The sequence below is a fragment of the Sarcophilus harrisii genome, chromosome 6, assembly GCF_902635505.1.
Source record: "Sarcophilus harrisii chromosome 6, mSarHar1.11, whole genome shotgun sequence".
Classification (NCBI taxonomy): Eukaryota; Metazoa; Chordata; class Mammalia; order Dasyuromorphia; family Dasyuridae; genus Sarcophilus; species Sarcophilus harrisii.
The window spans coordinates 238,294,864-238,312,115 of NC_045431.1; positions in this window are offsets into that span (position 1 = coordinate 238,294,864).

Sequence of the window (17,252 nt, forward strand, 5' to 3'; positions counted from 1 at the left end):
GCTTGTTTCACTCTACTTCCTTTTTCCTCCAGCTGGGGCAGGGGCAGAGAAGGGCAGTGGTCACCTCCAGAAGCTCCCCACATCCCACCCCGTGAGGAAACCTGGCCGAGCTTGGGGAGAGGGTGAGGGGGTTCACCTGGGGTGCGGGGCTCCCCTCGGGGACTCAGGGTGGGAAGGGAGGCGCAGAGTTCCCCTCCCCTACGACTTTTTACCAATAAACTAAGACTGAAGAGCCGATTTTAAACCTTCTGCCTTAATGAGCTCATCACTTGAATGCTCTGCAGCTGTGACCTCAGCAGTCTGAAGAATGGGGCAGAGTAGATGCAGCTGGAATGGTTCAGCCCTCAGATAAAGGCAGAGCGGGGAAGGGTCCCCCTTTCCCCCCTGCCCAATTTCCCCTTTGATCTCCCCCTCCCAGGAAGGAGCGCTAAGTCCCTTCTATTCAACGGAAGAGAGGTGGCCGCTTGCTTTCTGGCCAGTGTGCCCCAACAGTGCCGAGGAATTCCACTGTCCAGCCCAGAGTCAGTAGTTGAGATCCCTCTGCCTCCCAGAGCCGGTCACTGGTTCAAAGACACAAGGGCCAGTTTGGTGCCATGGATGGCCTCCGCTTTGGTGCCACGGATGGCCTCCACTCTTGTGCCACGGTGCCATGGACGACCTCCACTCTTGTACCATGGTGCTACAGACGGCCTCCGCTCATTTGCCATGGTGCCATGGATGGCCTCCGCTCTGGTGCCATGGATAGCTTCCACTCTGGTGCCACGGACGATCTCTGCTCTTGTGCCATGGTGCCACAGAAGGCCTTGGCCCTTATACCATGGTGCCATGGATGGCCTCTGCTCTGGTGCCACAGATGACCTCTGCTCTTGTACCATGGTGCCATGGACGGCCTCTGCTCTAGTGCCACAGACAGCCTCTGCTCGTGTACCATGGTGGCACGGATGGCCTCGGCTGTTGTGCCATGGTGCCACGGATGGCCTCGGCTGTTGTGCCATGGTGCCATGGATGGCCTCAGCTCTTGTGCCATGGTGCCACGGATGACCTCTGCTCTTGTGCCATGGTGCCACGGATGGCCTCCGCTCTGGTGCCCCAGATCCGCTTCTGCTCTGGTGCCACAAATGGCCTCTGCTCTTGTGCCATGGTGACACAGATGGCCTCTGCTCTTGTACCATGGTGCCATGGATGGCCTCAGCTCTTGTGCCCCAGATGGCTTCTGCTCTGGTGCCACAAACGGCCTCTACTCTTGTACCATGGTGCCATGGATGGCCTTGGCTCTTGTGCCATGGTGCCACGGATGACCTCTGCTCTTCTACTATGGTGCCACGGATGGCTTCTGCTCTGGTGCCACAGATGGCCTTTGCTCTGTGTGATCTCAGCCGAGTCTGCAGAGAGAGCTTTGCTACAGGATTGGATACTTTGCCCTGGCAGCAAGTCAGTAGCCCAGCAGAAAAGCTAAAAACACCAGGGGCAAAGAATACAACCCCAACTAGCTGGAGTCTCTAGGGACCTGGCCACCCCTCTCCCACAGTGTCTCAGCACGCTCTCAGAGTCTCAGAGCACAGGCACAACACAGCCATCTATGAAAAACCAACAAAATTGACAAACCCTTAGTAAAGCTGATTCAAAAAAGGAAAGAGGAAAATAAAATTGTTAGTCTTAAAAATGAAAAGGGAGAACTCGCCACTAACGAAGAGGAAATTAGAGCAATACTTAGGAATTACTTTGCCCAACTTTATGCCAATAAATTCGACAACTTAAATGAAATGGAAGAATACCTTCAAAAATGTAGCTTGCCCGGATTAACAGAAGAAGAAGTAAATATCCTAAACAGTCCCATCTTAGAAAAAGAAACAGAACAAGCTATTAACCAACTCCCTAAGAAAAAATCCCCAGGACCAGATGGATTTACTTGTGAATTCTACAAACATTTAAAGAACAATTAACCCCAATGCTATATAAACTGTTTGAAAAAAATAGGGATTGAAGGAGTCCTACCAAACTCCTTTTACGACACAGACGTGGTACTGATACCTAAACCAGGTAGGCTGAAAATAGAGAAAGAAAATTATAGACCAATCTCCCTAATGAATATTGATGCTAAAATCTTAAATAAAATATTAGCAAAAAGATTACAGAAAATCATCCCCAGGATAATACACTATGACCAAGTAGGATTTATACCAGGAAGGCAGGGCTGGTTCAATATTAGGAAAACTATTAGCATAATTGACTATATCAATAACCAAACTAACAAAACCATATGATCATCTCAATAGATGCAGAAAAGGCATTTGATAAAATCCAACATCCATTCCTAATAAAAACACTTGAGAGTATAGGAATAAATGGACTTTTCCTTAAAATAGTCAGGAGCATATATTTTAAACCGTCAGTAAGCATCATATGCAATGGGGAAAAACAAGAATCTTTCCCAGTAAGATATTGAGTGAAGCAAGGTTGCCCACTATCGCCATTATTATTCAATATTGTATTAGAAACACTAGCCTCGGCAATAAGAGTGGAGAAAGAGATTAAAGGAATTAGAGTAGGCAATGAGGAAACCAAACTCTTTGCAGATGATATGATGGTATACTTAGAGAACCCCAGAGATTCTACTAAAAAGCTATTAGAAATAATTCATAACTTTAGCAAAGTTGCTAAATACAAAATAAATCCCCATAAATCCTCAGCATTTTTATACATCACCAACAAAATCCAACAGTGAGAGATACAAAGAGAAATTCCATTCAAAATAACTGTCAACAGCATAAAATATTTGGGAATCTATCTACCAAAGGAAAGTCAGGAATTATATGAGCAAAATTACAAAAACCTTTCCACACAAATAAAGTCAGACTTAAATAATTTGAAAAATATTAAATGCTCTTGGATAGGCCGAGTGAATATAATAAAGATGACAATACTCCCTAAAGTAATCTATTTATTTAGTGCTATACCAATCAGACTTCCAAGAAAATATTTTAACGATCTAGAAAAAATAACAACAAAATTCATATGGAAGAATAAAAGGCCGAGAATCTCAAGGGAATTAATGAAAAAAGAAATCAAATGAAGGTGGCCTAGCTGTACCTGATCTAAAACTATATTATAAAGCAGCAGTCACCAAAACCATTTGGTATTGGCTAAGAAACAGATTAATTGATCAGTGGAATAGGTTAGGTTCACAAGAGAGAATAGTCAACTATAGCAATCTAGCGTTTGACAAATCCAAAGATTCCCAACTTTTGGAATAAGAATTCATTATTTGACAAAAACTGCTGGGAAAACTGGAAATTAGTATGGCAGAAATTAGGCATGGACCCATACTTAACACCATATACCACAATAAGATCAAAATGGGTCCATGATGTAAGCATAAAGAACAAGATTATAAATAAATTAGAGGAACATAGGATAGTTTATCTCAGACTTGTGGAGGAGAAAGAAATTTGTGACCAAAGATGAACTAGAGACCATTATTGATCACAAAATAGAAAATTTTGATTACATCAAATTAAAAAGCCTTTGTACAAACAAAACTAATGCAAACAAGATTAGAAGGGAAGCAATAAACTGGGAAAACATCTTCACAGTTAAAGGTTCTGATAAAGGCCTCGTTTCCAAAATATATAGAGAATTGACTCTAATTTATAAGAAATCAAGCCATTCTCCAATTGACAAATGGTCAAAGGATATGAACAGACAATTTTCAGATGATGAAATTGAAACTATTACCACTCATATGAAAGAGTGTTCCAAATCATTATTAATCAGAGAAATGCAAATTAAGACACCTCTGAGATACCACTACACACCTGTCAGATTGGCTAAGATGACAGGAAAAAATAATGCTGAATGTTGGAGGGGATGTGGGAAAACAGGGACACTGATACATTGTTGATGGAGTTGTGAACAAATCCAACCATTCTGGAGAGCAATCTGGAACTATGCCCCAAAAGTTATCAAATTGTGCTTACTTTTTGATCCAGCAGTCTTTACTACTGGGCTTATACCCCAAAGAGATACTAAAGAAGGGAAAGGGACCTGTATGTGCCAAAATGTTTGTGGCAGCCCTGTTTGTAGTGGCCAGAAACTGGAAAATGACTGGATGCCCATCAATTGGAGAATGGTTGGGTAAATTGTGGTATATGCATGTTATGGAATATTATTGTTCTGTAAGAAATGACCAGCAGGATGAATACAGAAAGGCTTGGAGAGACTTACAGGAACTGATACTGAGTGAAATGAGCAGAACCAGATCATTACATACATCAACAACGATACTGTATGAGGATGGATTCTGATGGAAGTGAATTTCTTTGACAAAGAGACCTAATTCAGTTTCAACTGATCAATGATGGACAGAAGCAGCTACACCCAAAGAAAGAACACTGGGAAATGAATGTAAACTGTTTGCATTTTTGTTTTTCTTCTTGGTTATTTCTACCTTCTGAGTCCAATTCTCCCTGTGCAACAAGAGAACTGTTCAGTTCTGCACACAAATATTGTATCTAGGATATACTGTAAGCTATTTAACATGTATAGGACTGCTTGCCATCTAGGGGAGGGGGTGGAGGGAAGGAGGGGAAAAGTCGGAACAGAAGTGAGTGAAGGGATAATGTTGTAAAAAATTACCCTGGCATGAGTTCTGTCAATAAAAAGTTATTATAATAAAAAAAAAAGAAAGAAAGAAAAAGAAATAATCAGCAGGATGCTATAAGGAAAATCTGGAAAGTCCTCCATGAACTCGAGCAAAGTAAACGTATGACGTACAAAGTAATGGCAAAGCTGTGGGATGATCAGCTGTAAGGACTTTGTCGATCCACAGCTACTCTGAAGGATTTAGGATGAAAAATGCTGTCTACACTCAGAGAAACTGATTGTGTCTGAATATAGACTGAAGCATACTTTTTTAAAAACTTTCTTTTTTTTTAAGATTCAATTTAATTAATTAATTATTAATATTATAGCTTTTCATTGACAAAACATATACATGGGTAAGTTTTTCAACATTGGCCCTTGCAAAATCTGTTTCAAATTTTCCCCTCCTTCCCCCCATCCCCTCCCCTAGATGGCAAGTAGTCCAATACATTAAATTTTCTTTTTTTTTCTTTTTCTTTTTTTGGGGGTTGGGGATCAAGGGGCAAAATCTATTTTCTTTTGCAACATGATTTTTACAGAAATGTTTTGCACAATTTCATATTAGCCTTCTCAATGGGGGAGGGAATGGGGGCAGGAAGGGGGGAAACTTTTAAAAGAAATGGTTTTACATGTAATGGGGAAAACAAATGTTAAAACATAAAACAGATAATTAATTTTTGGTGTCAAGAGAAAGTGCCTGAGAAAGCTGGGTTCAAATTCCCCCTCAGACTTTTCCCACTTCCATGACCTTTTCCTCTTCCAAGTCTGGGGGCTGCTCATCCACTTTTAAATAAATGTAAAGTAAAAACTGACATTTCTAAAGACTTAAAACTGCCCCTTCACCTGCACCCTTGGGAGGGAAAGTCCATGTTCCTCATTGCAAGGTGAAGAAACACAGCAAAGAAAGGGGTCTGGGCAGACCTATTTAGCCAGGCCGAGATGGAGTGAATGCAGACCTTCCAGCTCCCTGCCCCTCTGGTCAGCCTGCGCCCCAAGGAGGGCAGGGATCAGCCTTCTCTGAATTGGGTCTTTCCACACTAAGGTGTTGCCCACGTAAAAGCTTAGCGGCGATTTACTGATGAAGCTGTGGGACCCTGCATGGCTGACGTGAGTCGCCGGAGGGGTTTTCCACCCTGGGAGTCTCCTCGCCCATGAAATCCCAGGTTTGGTCACTGTGACGGGGAAGCCCCCGGTGAGCAAACTCCCTGTGAATGACGGGAGTCGGCCCCTGCCCTGGGAGCTGCCTTGGCCGGGGCCACGTGGTTGGGAACTTGAACCCAGCGGACCCTGGCTTTGGGGCCAGCTCTCAAACCGCCCTGTGGGGCCGCTGCTGGAAAAAGGAGCTACGTCAAAGGGATGACTCTGGGGTTCTGGGGGGCCATGGGGTCTTCTTAGCCCGTTCTCCGGGCACCCTGGCCATTCCAGGCAGCCAAGAAATCACAGGGAAGGAGAGAACTCCCCTTCTGCTTCGAAGGAGCTCTGCCCCTACCGGAGCAAACAATTCCAGTGAGTTTCAGAGGAAAACCATGAGAATCTTGAGGGAAAAGGCCGCCTTCCCAGCAGATTTTGCTCACCCTGGGCTGAAATCTGCCTCTGGAACCTCTCCGTGCCTTCCCCTGGGGCCAAGCAAACCCAACGGCTCCCCCTAGGCCGAGACCTGGCTCTGCTCCCCAGGGCTCTGCTCCCCAGGGCTCTGCTCCCCTGGGCTCTGCCATCTCTCTCCATCCCTGAGCTGTTGCTACCCCCTGCTGGAAGAGGGAGCTCAGCCGGGTCTGCCCGGGACCTGCACAGCCGATGGGCATCCCCATCCTCCCCAGCGGTGCTCCCTGAGGGGCAAACCCGGCAGGGACCCAGGGCGGGAGCCAGGACTCGGGGTCTGTCCCTTCGGGGACCCAGAGTCTTGTTTCCCCAAGTTTAAGTTGAGGCTCTGAAGGCCTCTAATTCCGAGGGAAGGAAAACCCAGGCTGGCTCCTTATTCCGGGAAGTGGCCACGGCCCATCTGGTTCCAGTAGAGAGCCTGGTCCTTGGGGGCAGCGGGGCAGCGGGGCAGCGGGGCAGCGGGGTTGGGGTCGGAGCAGGAATCCACGGGGGGAGGGCTCTGGGGCTGCATCCTAGGGGTCCCAGGCTTCCATCTGGATCCCGACGGCTTTAAAGGTTCTTGGGATTGTCCGGTCCTCGTCTCCTGTTCCCTTTCTCGCCTCCCTCTTTGCAGAGGTGACCCTGGACATTCAGCTTCTCAGCTGCTTGGGGGGGGGTTCCCATCTTTCCCTTCACCCCAAGGGACAGCTCAGGCACCCTCCGATCCCCATCACTGGCCACTGGAAGACCCTTGCTTTAAAGAAGGGAATGGATGGGGGGGCATCTCTCCAATGTCCAAGGGTCCTCCCGTGGCCAATTTCTCTGTCCTCTGGGCCTGAAATTCTTCAAGAAACCTTGTTCTCAGTCGGTGTGGATTCTGGGCTTGGCCCTTCCCCTCAGTCTTACCTTCCACACCTGTAAAATGGGAGGGTGGGATCCTGGGCTTCCAAGATCCCTTCTAGGTCCAAACTGCGGTAGTTCAACGAGCTTGCTTTGGGGTTGAAGACATCACTGATTCAAAGTCAGCTCGCAGGAAGTCTCCAGGGGAGGGCACCAGGGAGCGGTGTTCCTGACCCTGTGCGAGTTAACACGATTGTTGCTAAAGACGCAGAAGGCGGGCTCCCACAAAGGGGGAGGCAGAGCTAACGCAGCCGATCCAGGGTTCAAAATGATGTGTGGGGGGGGGGGAGGCCTGGAACATCAGGCCAAATGGAGCAAGCTGGGACTTCAGGGGATAAATGTCAACTTTCCATTTACGTTCATGTGATCTAAGTCTCGAGGACAAGAGGAAGGAGGGGCGCTGTGAGGCTTGGATAGACAGAATTGTCAGAGAAATCTGGGCTTTGGGGGCTGCAAGCTCAGCCCACCGCACTCCAGCAGCCCCAGATGAAAACAACCTGGTCTGGCCAAGGGAGACACTGTTTCTGGGACAAAGGCGGTGAGGGTCTCCCTGCCTCCGACCTCTGAGTCCCCATAGAGAGACTTCCCTAAAGCTCAGGACTGACCACTGCCCTTCCCATTGCCTCCAGGATCAATTAGAAAATGCTCTGATTGGCCTCCAAAGCCCCCTTCTCCCTTCTGTGTTGTCTCCCCTATCAGATCGTCAACTCCTTGAAGTCAGAGACTCTGGTGTGTCTCTCTTTGTATCTGCACACTTAGCCCAGAGCTTGGCATACAGTTGGTGCTCAGCTGATGCTTGTTGGCAGGAGGCCTGTGTTCCCTTCTGGCCACCACCAATGAGGAACTACGTTGACAAGCTGGGGAGTGTCCAGAGGGCTGGCAAAGGGCCTCGGGTTCCTGAAGCTTCAAGGAAACAAAGTGAGGAAACAATGTCTCACCTCAGAGGAGAAGGTTGGGGCAGGCCTGGGAGGGAGGCCGGAGGCCCAGTAACTTCAAGCATTTAGAGGCTGCCAGGAAGCAGATGATTCACTTTGCTCCTCTGGGCTCCAGAGAATGAAACCAGAAGCCCCGTGGTTGTGGCCAAGAGCTCCACGTCAGGAGGACCCTGAGCCCCTAGAACTGTCCCAGGGATGCCTGGTGGGTGTCGAGCCCTCTCCTCGAAGGCTCGATCCTCGACCCGAATCTGCTCCGTGAGAGCCTGGGGAGGGAGGAATCTTGTTCTGGGCTGATTTCAGAGAGGACCCGATTCTTTAACTTTTCTAAGAAGCCCATTTTGTGACAAACTCTCCATAGTTTATGAAAATAACTGCTATTTACAGTAAACTTCCAGTCTTGCACGATGCTCTAAGCCAGGCAATGGGCATGGAGGAAGACATTAGATAATACATTCTCATCTCCATTGACAGATGGGGAAACTGAGGATCAGGGCTTCCAGGTGGCCCAGGCCTGGTGCCCAGGCAGTAGCTGGTGGAGGTCCTGCAAACTTTGGTCCTGTTGGCCCAGTTCAGGCCCTCCTCTGAGCCCCATTATTGCTGATTCTGGTCTGGTCCTGATCCCTCGATGACCCCAGGCAATCCTCCAAAGCTATAGGTTTGGTGAAGGGAGTTTCTGCACCAGGAGTTCTTCACCCTGCTGGAACCACAGGTCTAGGTCTCCACCCCCTCCCTCTCCAGGGGCCTGAGGGGCTCACTTGAGATGAAAGGGCTAGAGAGACTTTAAAGGGCTCAGTCAACTCTAATCATTCTAGACAACACCCGTGCTCCATGGGGAGTTTGTGAAGTATTTCGGTGCATTCTCCTGTATGTAGACAGACAAACTGACAGACAGATATGCAGACATACAGACAAATACTGGCAGACAGACAGATCCACAGACTAATAAACTAACAGAAAAAATAGACTGACAGACAGATACACAGAAAGATACACTAACAGACAGATACACAGACAGATACACTGACAGACAGATACACAGACAAATTGACAGACAGATACACAGACAAATAGACTGACAGACAGATACACAGACAAATAGATTGACAGACAGATACACAGACAGACGGACAAATAGACTGACAGACAGATACACAGACAGATACACTGACAGACAGATACACAGACAAATTGACAGACAGACAGATACACAGACAAATAGACTGACAGACAGATACACAGACAAATAGATTGACAGACAGACAGACAGACAAATAGACTGACAGATAAATACACAGATAGACAGATACACAGACAAATAGACAGACAGACAGACAAATAGACTGACAGACAGATACACAGACAGATACACTGACAGACAGATACACAGACAAATTGACAGACAGACAAATAGACTGACAGACAGATACACCAACAGACAGATACACAGACAGATACACTGACAGACAGATACACAGACAAATAGACTGACAGATAGATACACAGACAAATAGACTGACAGACAGATACACAGACAGACAGATACACAGACAAATTAACAGACAGATACACAGACAGACTGACAGACACACACACACACAGGCAGACAGATCTATTATGATACATTAACTTGTTGGAAACATTGAGAGCCAGCCGGGGTCAGGAGTCACCCTGCCAGTCATCCTGCCTGGGCCTTCATCTGTCCGTAGGGACTTGCTGGTCTCAAGGCTTCCCTCCAGGCCTAAATGCAGGATTCTCCCAGGAGGGTGCGCTCCCCCTTGAACTTTGGCTTCCCCCCTTTTTCCCTTTGGTTTTTCTCCCTGAAAACTGGGCACTCCTTGTCCCTGGGCTCAGGAGCCTGGGACACTGAAGGCCGGGTCTGGCCACCAGATGGCAGTGCTCGCCCACCTACTTAGGGAGGACTCAGCCCAGGGGAGTGAGGAGTCCAGGCTTCCCTGGGCCGGGGGCCTCCATTCCCAGCTCCAGGAGCCTGGTGGGCCAGGGAGGGAGCTCGGGCAAAGTGCAGCGATCCACAAGCACTCATTAAGCACCTTGTGTGTTCCCAGGGCCTTGCAGGGGAGATGAGGAGCACAATACCCGTCCCCCGTTCCCAAGTTGTCCGTCTGCAGGGGGCGCCAGTGGGCTGTGTCCCCTCCTCCTGGGCCGGGGGTGACTCGGACCTCACTGTCACCGCTCAGACCACGTGGGTTAGGGAAGGGGCTACACTGACTGCAGCGGAGACCCCCGGCATCAGCCTCCACAGAAAGCCCTTTGGGGGGCCAGCCTGGGGGGGACCCTCGTGCTGCCGAGAGGATGCTGGATCTGCAGCCAGGGGCGCACCGGGACCCCCCACTCTGCCTTGCACTCGTGGCCTGTGTCCCTCTGTAAAAATCAGACACAGATGCCCCTTGGGGCCCTTCGGGCTGGCTTCTGGCCTTTGGGTCTCCGGTTGAGTGGAAGCATCCAGTTGGGCCCACGGCCGGGGGACGTGCGCCTGGCACGGCCCATTTACACACAGGAACGGGCCCCCAAGGGCCTGCTCTGGGCTCCTTGATCAGCCAGGGACGTACTGGGACCCTCATGAGAAAACGCCCAAAGGGAATCACTGCGGCCGGCCCGGCCTCCTCCAGGAACACCCGCAGAGCTTGCTGTCCGTGGGGTGTCTGGCTCTCGCCCGTGACCTGGTGGAGGGGACCCCTGGGCGGGGAAACCGGTCCCCCTGGGGGGCCCTGCTTGACACCGCTCACTGAGGTCACACCGCAAAGTGGTCTGCTTTGGTGCGTCTTTGGAGGAATCTTGGTGGGGGAGACATGACTGGGGGAGCCCTGCAGAGGCTTGTCCCTCCCTGGCTTACATTGGGGTGCATTTCACACTGAGATCTGGGGGCAGACTTGGAGCTGATACGCTTTTGGGGTTGTCTCGCTGAGTGTTAGCTGGGGGAGCTGCAGTGACACCTCCCCCCCCAGAGGCGCTCTGGCTCCTGGGAAGGAGTGGAGCCGCTCCCAGGCCTCTCAGGGGCCAGCAGAGCTGGTTAGACCATTTAGTCCACAAGGACCATGGCTCAGTGGGTTGGAGGCTCTGACGGGCCTGAACTGGAGCAGGTCTCCAGGATGGGGGAGGGCCCCTGCCCGGGGCAGCCCCGGCTGGATGGTGGGCCGACCTGGGGCAGCTCTCGGTCTCTGGGGCCCCTGGGACCACCAGAGTGGGGGAGGGCCTCTGGCTCACGGGGGAAGGGACTGGGCAGGGTCCGCCTGAAGAAAGAAGCCTCAGGGAGCTCCGGAGCTGGGCTCGAGTCTGCAGGGCCAGTGGTGTATCAGGGATCAGGTGGCTTGGCGTGGCCTCTGAGCAATGTGTGGAGACTACAGAGAAGGTAGATTGAGGCTGGGAATCAGGACAAACTTCCTAACTGACGTACACACAGAGACACAGAGATACACACTAACACACACACAAACACACACACCTACCACCCCCCCGTGCGGCTCAGACACCCAACGCTCCCCCAGACACCCTGGGCTGCCCCCTCATCTTAGCAGCCAGACCGGGGCCCCCAGAAGCCTGTTCTCTGGCATCCATAGTTGTGTCTGGCTAAGGTTGGTCCCTGGGACTCTGGGGGTGATGTCCTGCCCCACGGGCCCCACTGGAGAGGGAAGCCCTGGCAGACTCCCCTGCCTCAGTCTCCCTCATTGTGCTGGGGAGTTTCTGGCCGGGCCAGACGCTCCCGGGGCCCGGCCGGGGCCTTCCTGAGGAATGTCTCTGGCTCGAGAAGCCGAGTCCCCGCCAAGGTCGGCGTCCTGACACGCAGCCCGGCCCCCCCCTCCCCACACCCTCCCAGCCTCCTCAGCGGCTCTGGTCAAAGGGCGCCCACATGCTCAATGCAAAGTCATTCAAAAGGAAGGAGACGCTGTCTGATCATTAACCGCCTTCCGCATCTGTCCCCGCTTCCCCCTCCTGCCCCCACTGTGGGAGACTGAGGGGTCTGGGGGGTCCGGGAGGAAGGCCTGGGGAGGGGAGCCGCTCCCCTGCCCGTCTTCTCCCTCGTGGCCGCCCTTTCTCAGCCTCTGCAGCTCCCACCGTCCACACTGGGCTCCTCCCCGGCCAGGCTCCGGCCTGGCCCTTCCTCTCCCTCCAGCCTCTGTGTCTCTGACATCTCTGACCGTCTCTGACCGTCTCTGACCGTCTCTGTGTACATGTGTGCTCGCATGTGTGTCCGCCTGGCCCGACCAGCCTCCTGCAGCCCGCGCCGCCCCAGGAGACATTAAATCCCCATTAGCTGCCCCGGGCAGGGCCCGGATTCCCTGCGAGGGATGTGAGTCCCCAAGGGATCATGCCGGGATTCCGGGGCTTAGGGAAGCCTGTCCAGGTGGCCTCTGGGAGCTCATGTTCCAGGAGAAGGGCCCCAAGCGTGTCCGGAGGCGTCTCTGCCCTCAGTCTGAGTTCCGACTCCTGTCATCGGCGCCTCTGGCCCGGATCCACGTGGGGCGGTGCCCCCCAGCACACTTGTGGGCCCCTGTTCCCCCCCCAGCACGCTTGTGGGCCCCCGCTCCCCCCGCAAAGACAGCCGGCCTGAGGCGACTCTCCCTGGTTACGGGCTCATTAAGGGGGTGATGACAGGTTGTGGGAGGGCTGGGGCGAGCCCCCAACTGCCGCCAGGCCGGGTTTGGCCATCTGTTCCATGGCCGGGGCCGCAGGGTGGCCCGCTCGGATCGCCCTCCCCACCTGGTGCCGTCTCCCGAGGCGTTCTGTCCGGCGACCCCCGGCCCCTTGGCCCCTCTGGGACCCGGGACCACTTTCTCTGTCACTTCGTCCACAGGCCATGCTCCAGCTCCGGAGGAGGGGGCCCATTTTCTGGGAAGCCTCTTCCCCCTTCTTCTCACGGCTGATGATATGGCGGAGGAGAAGGGATAATAAATCACCAATTTAGACTCTTTAAGGCCATCAAGAAAGGCTTTTGGGGCACTCGGCGCTTTCGAATAGAGCCAAACCTGAGTCCGTCTGACCCCAGCTCTCTCCTGTCCCTCAGGGATAGCGGCTGGGGTGGCTGGGGGTGTAAGGAGAGACTGCGGCCCTCCTGCTGCCTCCCCGAGCCGCGGCTGCCCCCCCCCCCCGGTGCCATTTTCCTCTCCCTCCCTGGGCCAGCCCGCGTGTCCCCAGCCCACCTGCTCTGGGAGGCCCCGTCCCACTGCCCAGTGTCTGCCCCCGTCCCTCGGGCCTGGTTAGTGTTTCTGTCTCTGTATCCGAGCCCCCCGAGGGCTGGGACTGTTTCATTTTTGTTTGGGGAACAGCCACGGCCCGAGGCAGGGGGGGCGACTCCCTGAAGGGCAGCCCTTGGGGCAGACGGCGGCCCTCGGTCCCTGAGTGACCATGAGACCCTGACGCTGGGACGCTGGGCAGGACGGAGACCTGGGGGGGGGGGAAACAGTCCCTCCTTCCTCTCTAGCCTTCACCCACGGCCAAGGCCCCCACGAAGGCTCCGGCCTCCCTCTGTCATAGACGCTCCCCTGGATGCTGGGGAGCACTCTGGGAGGGAGGACTCCCGGCCTCAGGTTGTGACGTGGTGCCATGCCAGGCGTCCAGCAGGGGGCACTGCCCCCCTCCTTCCCTCCACCACATGCATGGGCGAGACCCGGACTAGGGGGACCTGCCGGGTAGAGGGGGAGGAATGAAGGGAGAGAAGGAGCGCTGGGGCTCCAGGTCCGTGACAGGAGGTTATTCCCCGCCCAGGAGGGAAGGTTGCCCAGCGGTGGGCGAAGGCTCAGGGGACCAGGAGAGTCTCTGGGAGATCTCAGGCCCGGAGAAGGACCCGGGCTCCTTCACTCAGTCCCTCGAGGTCTCTGGCCCGGACCCCAAACAGCCGCCTCCTCCTTTGCTTCAGGCAAATCCAAGGGAGACCCGGGGGAGTGTGAAGCTTCTTCCGCCTCCGTGGGTCTCCTTCCTTTGCCTTTGACCCCCCCCCCACCTCGGCAGGAGGGTTCTCCCAGCTGGGGCCCATGGCGTGTCCCGGGAGCGGAGCCAGCAGGAGCCCTCGTCCTCCCAGCGCTGACCCGGCCGAGAAACGTTCTTGGTCACAGCAACTAGTGAAGCATCAATGGCGGCTCGGAGGGGCTGCTACCAGTGCTGGGAGCACTCGCAGAATATCGAGTATCTCCGTGTCTCCCCCGGGGGAGAAGTTCCAGCTCCTTCTGCACACAGAAGGTTTGATTAGGATTAGTGATATCACCGGGCTCTGCGCACCAGGTGGAATCTCAGCATTTATTAAGCACCTACTGTATGCAACACATGGGCTCTAGGGACACGAAAGCAAAAAAAAAAAAAAAACAAAAAAAAAAAAAAAAAAAAAAAAAAAGGGACAATTCCAGAAGGCACTGACCTGCTTGGGGGCCCTTGGCAGGTTGTGGGCACGACTCTCCCGGCTTAGTCAGATGACCGAGGACATTCTGAGAGAATGGCAGCATCTCATGGTGGAGGTGCCCCCTCGGGGCCCCATCAGACCCTGCAATTGTGCTTACCAATCCCTTGATTCTTGGTTGATTCTTTCATGAGATTGGGGAAGGGGCTGATGGGGTAGGGAAGGGGCTGATGGGATGGGGAAGGGGCTGATGGGATGGGGATGGGGCTGATGGGATGGGGATGGGGCTGATGGGATGGGGATGGGGCTGGGGCTGATGGGGTGGGGAAGGGGCTGATGGGATGGGGATAGGGCTGCCAGGGTGGGTCAGCTCTTCCGGAGAGCCGACCTCCTCGAGGGGCCACAGTGCACGGCTCCGGTTGTTCTGCCCCAACTTTCCAGGGAGAACTTTCCAGGACCTTTTTACCTGACCGGCTTCCTCGGGCCAGGCTGGGCCGGGCGAATCTGAGGTGAATGACCCACAGGAAAGTGCAACTCAGCTGCCGGGCTCGGCTGCAGGCGGCCTCCGGCGCTGATGGCGGCCCTGATTAGCTCCGGGACGCTCCAGAGAGAAGCCAGGGCCGGTGAGAGAGGTCACCTGGCAGTAGGACATGGGGTGGGAGGGGCTCAGGGAAGGCCAGAGGGGCCGGGGGGCGTCCGGATCTTAGAGAAGCTGCACACTCCGATCTTAGAGAAGGAGCCTCCAACAGAAGGCCCTCCCTCAGAAACAGGGCCCCGGAGGAGAGCCCGGGCTGGAGCAAAGGCTCAGGCCTCCAGACCAGACCAAGCCCCGGGGCCCAGAGAGAGCATCGGCCAATGGCAGGAGGCTTGAGCCATCCTGACTTCTCCACGGGGGAGCTCGGGGAAGCTGGTGATCCCCAGCAAGTCACAGCCGCTCTGAACCTCAGGCTCTTCATCTGTAAAATGGGGGTGACAGCACCTCCCCCCATCATAGGATCAAATATGATCATACTTGTGAAGGTCGTAAGCCTGGCAAAGAGTCAGTGCTTAATAAATGCTTGTTTTCTTCCCTGTGATTGAGGGGAGCGAGGGGTCACTGCCAACCAGGCCAGGAAATGAAGAAGCAGAGATTGAGAGAGTTAGGATGGGAGACCAGAGTTCGAATCCTTGTTCTGGCCCCTCTGGCTGTGCAACCCTGGACGAGGTCCTCTTCTGTACAGTGAGAGGGTCAGGCTGAGTCTCTGAGCTCCTTGGAGGTCCACTGAGGCACTGTCTTCTCTGTTCTGAGCTCCCTGCCAGCCCTGACATTCCTAGTTCTAAGCTCGCTCCTAGCTCTGACATTCCCAGTTTTAAGCTCCCTGCCAGCCTCTTCTGGAAGGGCAGCGGGCTGCAGCCCGAGGAACATCTTGGAGCCAGGTCACTTGACAAAGAGGGAAATTGCAGCTGGAGCGGCCATTAGTCATTCAGAGCCCCTGAATCTGTGGCAGAACCAGGGCCTGACCCTGCCCCGGCAACCCCCTCTCCGGTGACTTTCCAACACAGCCTGGCAGGGGTGGGGCCGTGGGGCTGTAGGACCTAATGGGGAAAGTACTAGAGGACCCTGCAGAATACAGGGTGGTGCGGTGGGCAGCGCTCAGGACATGGGTCAAGAGCCCCTACTTTCCCGTCCCATCCCTGGGTTTCCTCTTCCTTTCCTGCCGATGGCCGCCCAGCTGAGAAGCAGATCTGCCACAAGATGCGCCCGCTGACGGGTGCCCGGTGCCCAGCTGGCATTGCAGCTGGCAGGCAGCGCACCGAGTGGCCCGGCCTGGCAGGGATGGGAGCCGGGAGGCCAGGGCCAGAGGAGGACGCCGGCCATTCAGGAAGGGCTGAGCCAAGGGATGGCACCAATGGACCAACCTCGGGCCCCAAGAAACGGAGAGGGCCAAATGGGGGGCGTTTCTGCCGTCCCTCGGAACCCCAAACGGACCGGACGTGTTGCTGCTAGGGCGGCGGGTTCCCAAGCACACTTAGGTGGACAGTGGGGGGATTTGCAGCAAAGTGGTCTGCCTTGCCGAATTATTCACATGATTAAGCATATAATGAATGATAATTATACATGACACAATATAGAATAAGCGTAATGATGGTGTGTAATTAATAATAAGCATGAATGAGCATATGGAATAAGCACAGAATTGAGTGAAGATGGAGGGGGGAGGGGGCGGGCAGACTCCCGCATCCTGCCCCAGAGATCCCGTCCCGGCTGCCCGCGGCTCTGGGAAGTCCTCACCGATGTGAAGGAACGCTCCATTCCCATGACTCACGCGCTCCCACTGGGCATCTCTCCCGACTGAGAGGGTCACTGACCTCCCCGAGCTCACCCAGCTCAGCTATGTGCCCCCTGGCTCGCCTAATCTCATCTCCGGCCGCTCTCCCTCCCGGCAGGAAGTGGCCGTGGTCCAGGGGCCAGCCCGGGGGATGCTGGGCCGCTCCCACAGGTGGGAGACGCGCGGGCTCCAGGATGGGGAGTCAGGGTGCCGGTGCCCAGCCCCCGTGGCCCTGAAGGTTTCCAAGGGGTTCGATGCTGGGGTTTCCTCGGCCGAGGAGAAGGGTCGGCCTGGCCTTGTAGCTGAGGCTCCCACAGGTGGGACCAGGCCCAAGGACCACGTCCACGTCAAGGTCACGATTCACACTTGGAGCCTCAGAAGAACGAGGAGCTGCGGGATCTCCTCCAGCTCCAATCTGCAGGTCGAGCACTTCTGGCTTCGGCTCAGCAAAGTGTGCACAAAGTCAGCTGCGGCCTTTCTCTGAGCCAGACTGAGTGAGGGGCCCTCAGACCCGCTCCCGGGACGTCTTCCAGGCTGGCGAGC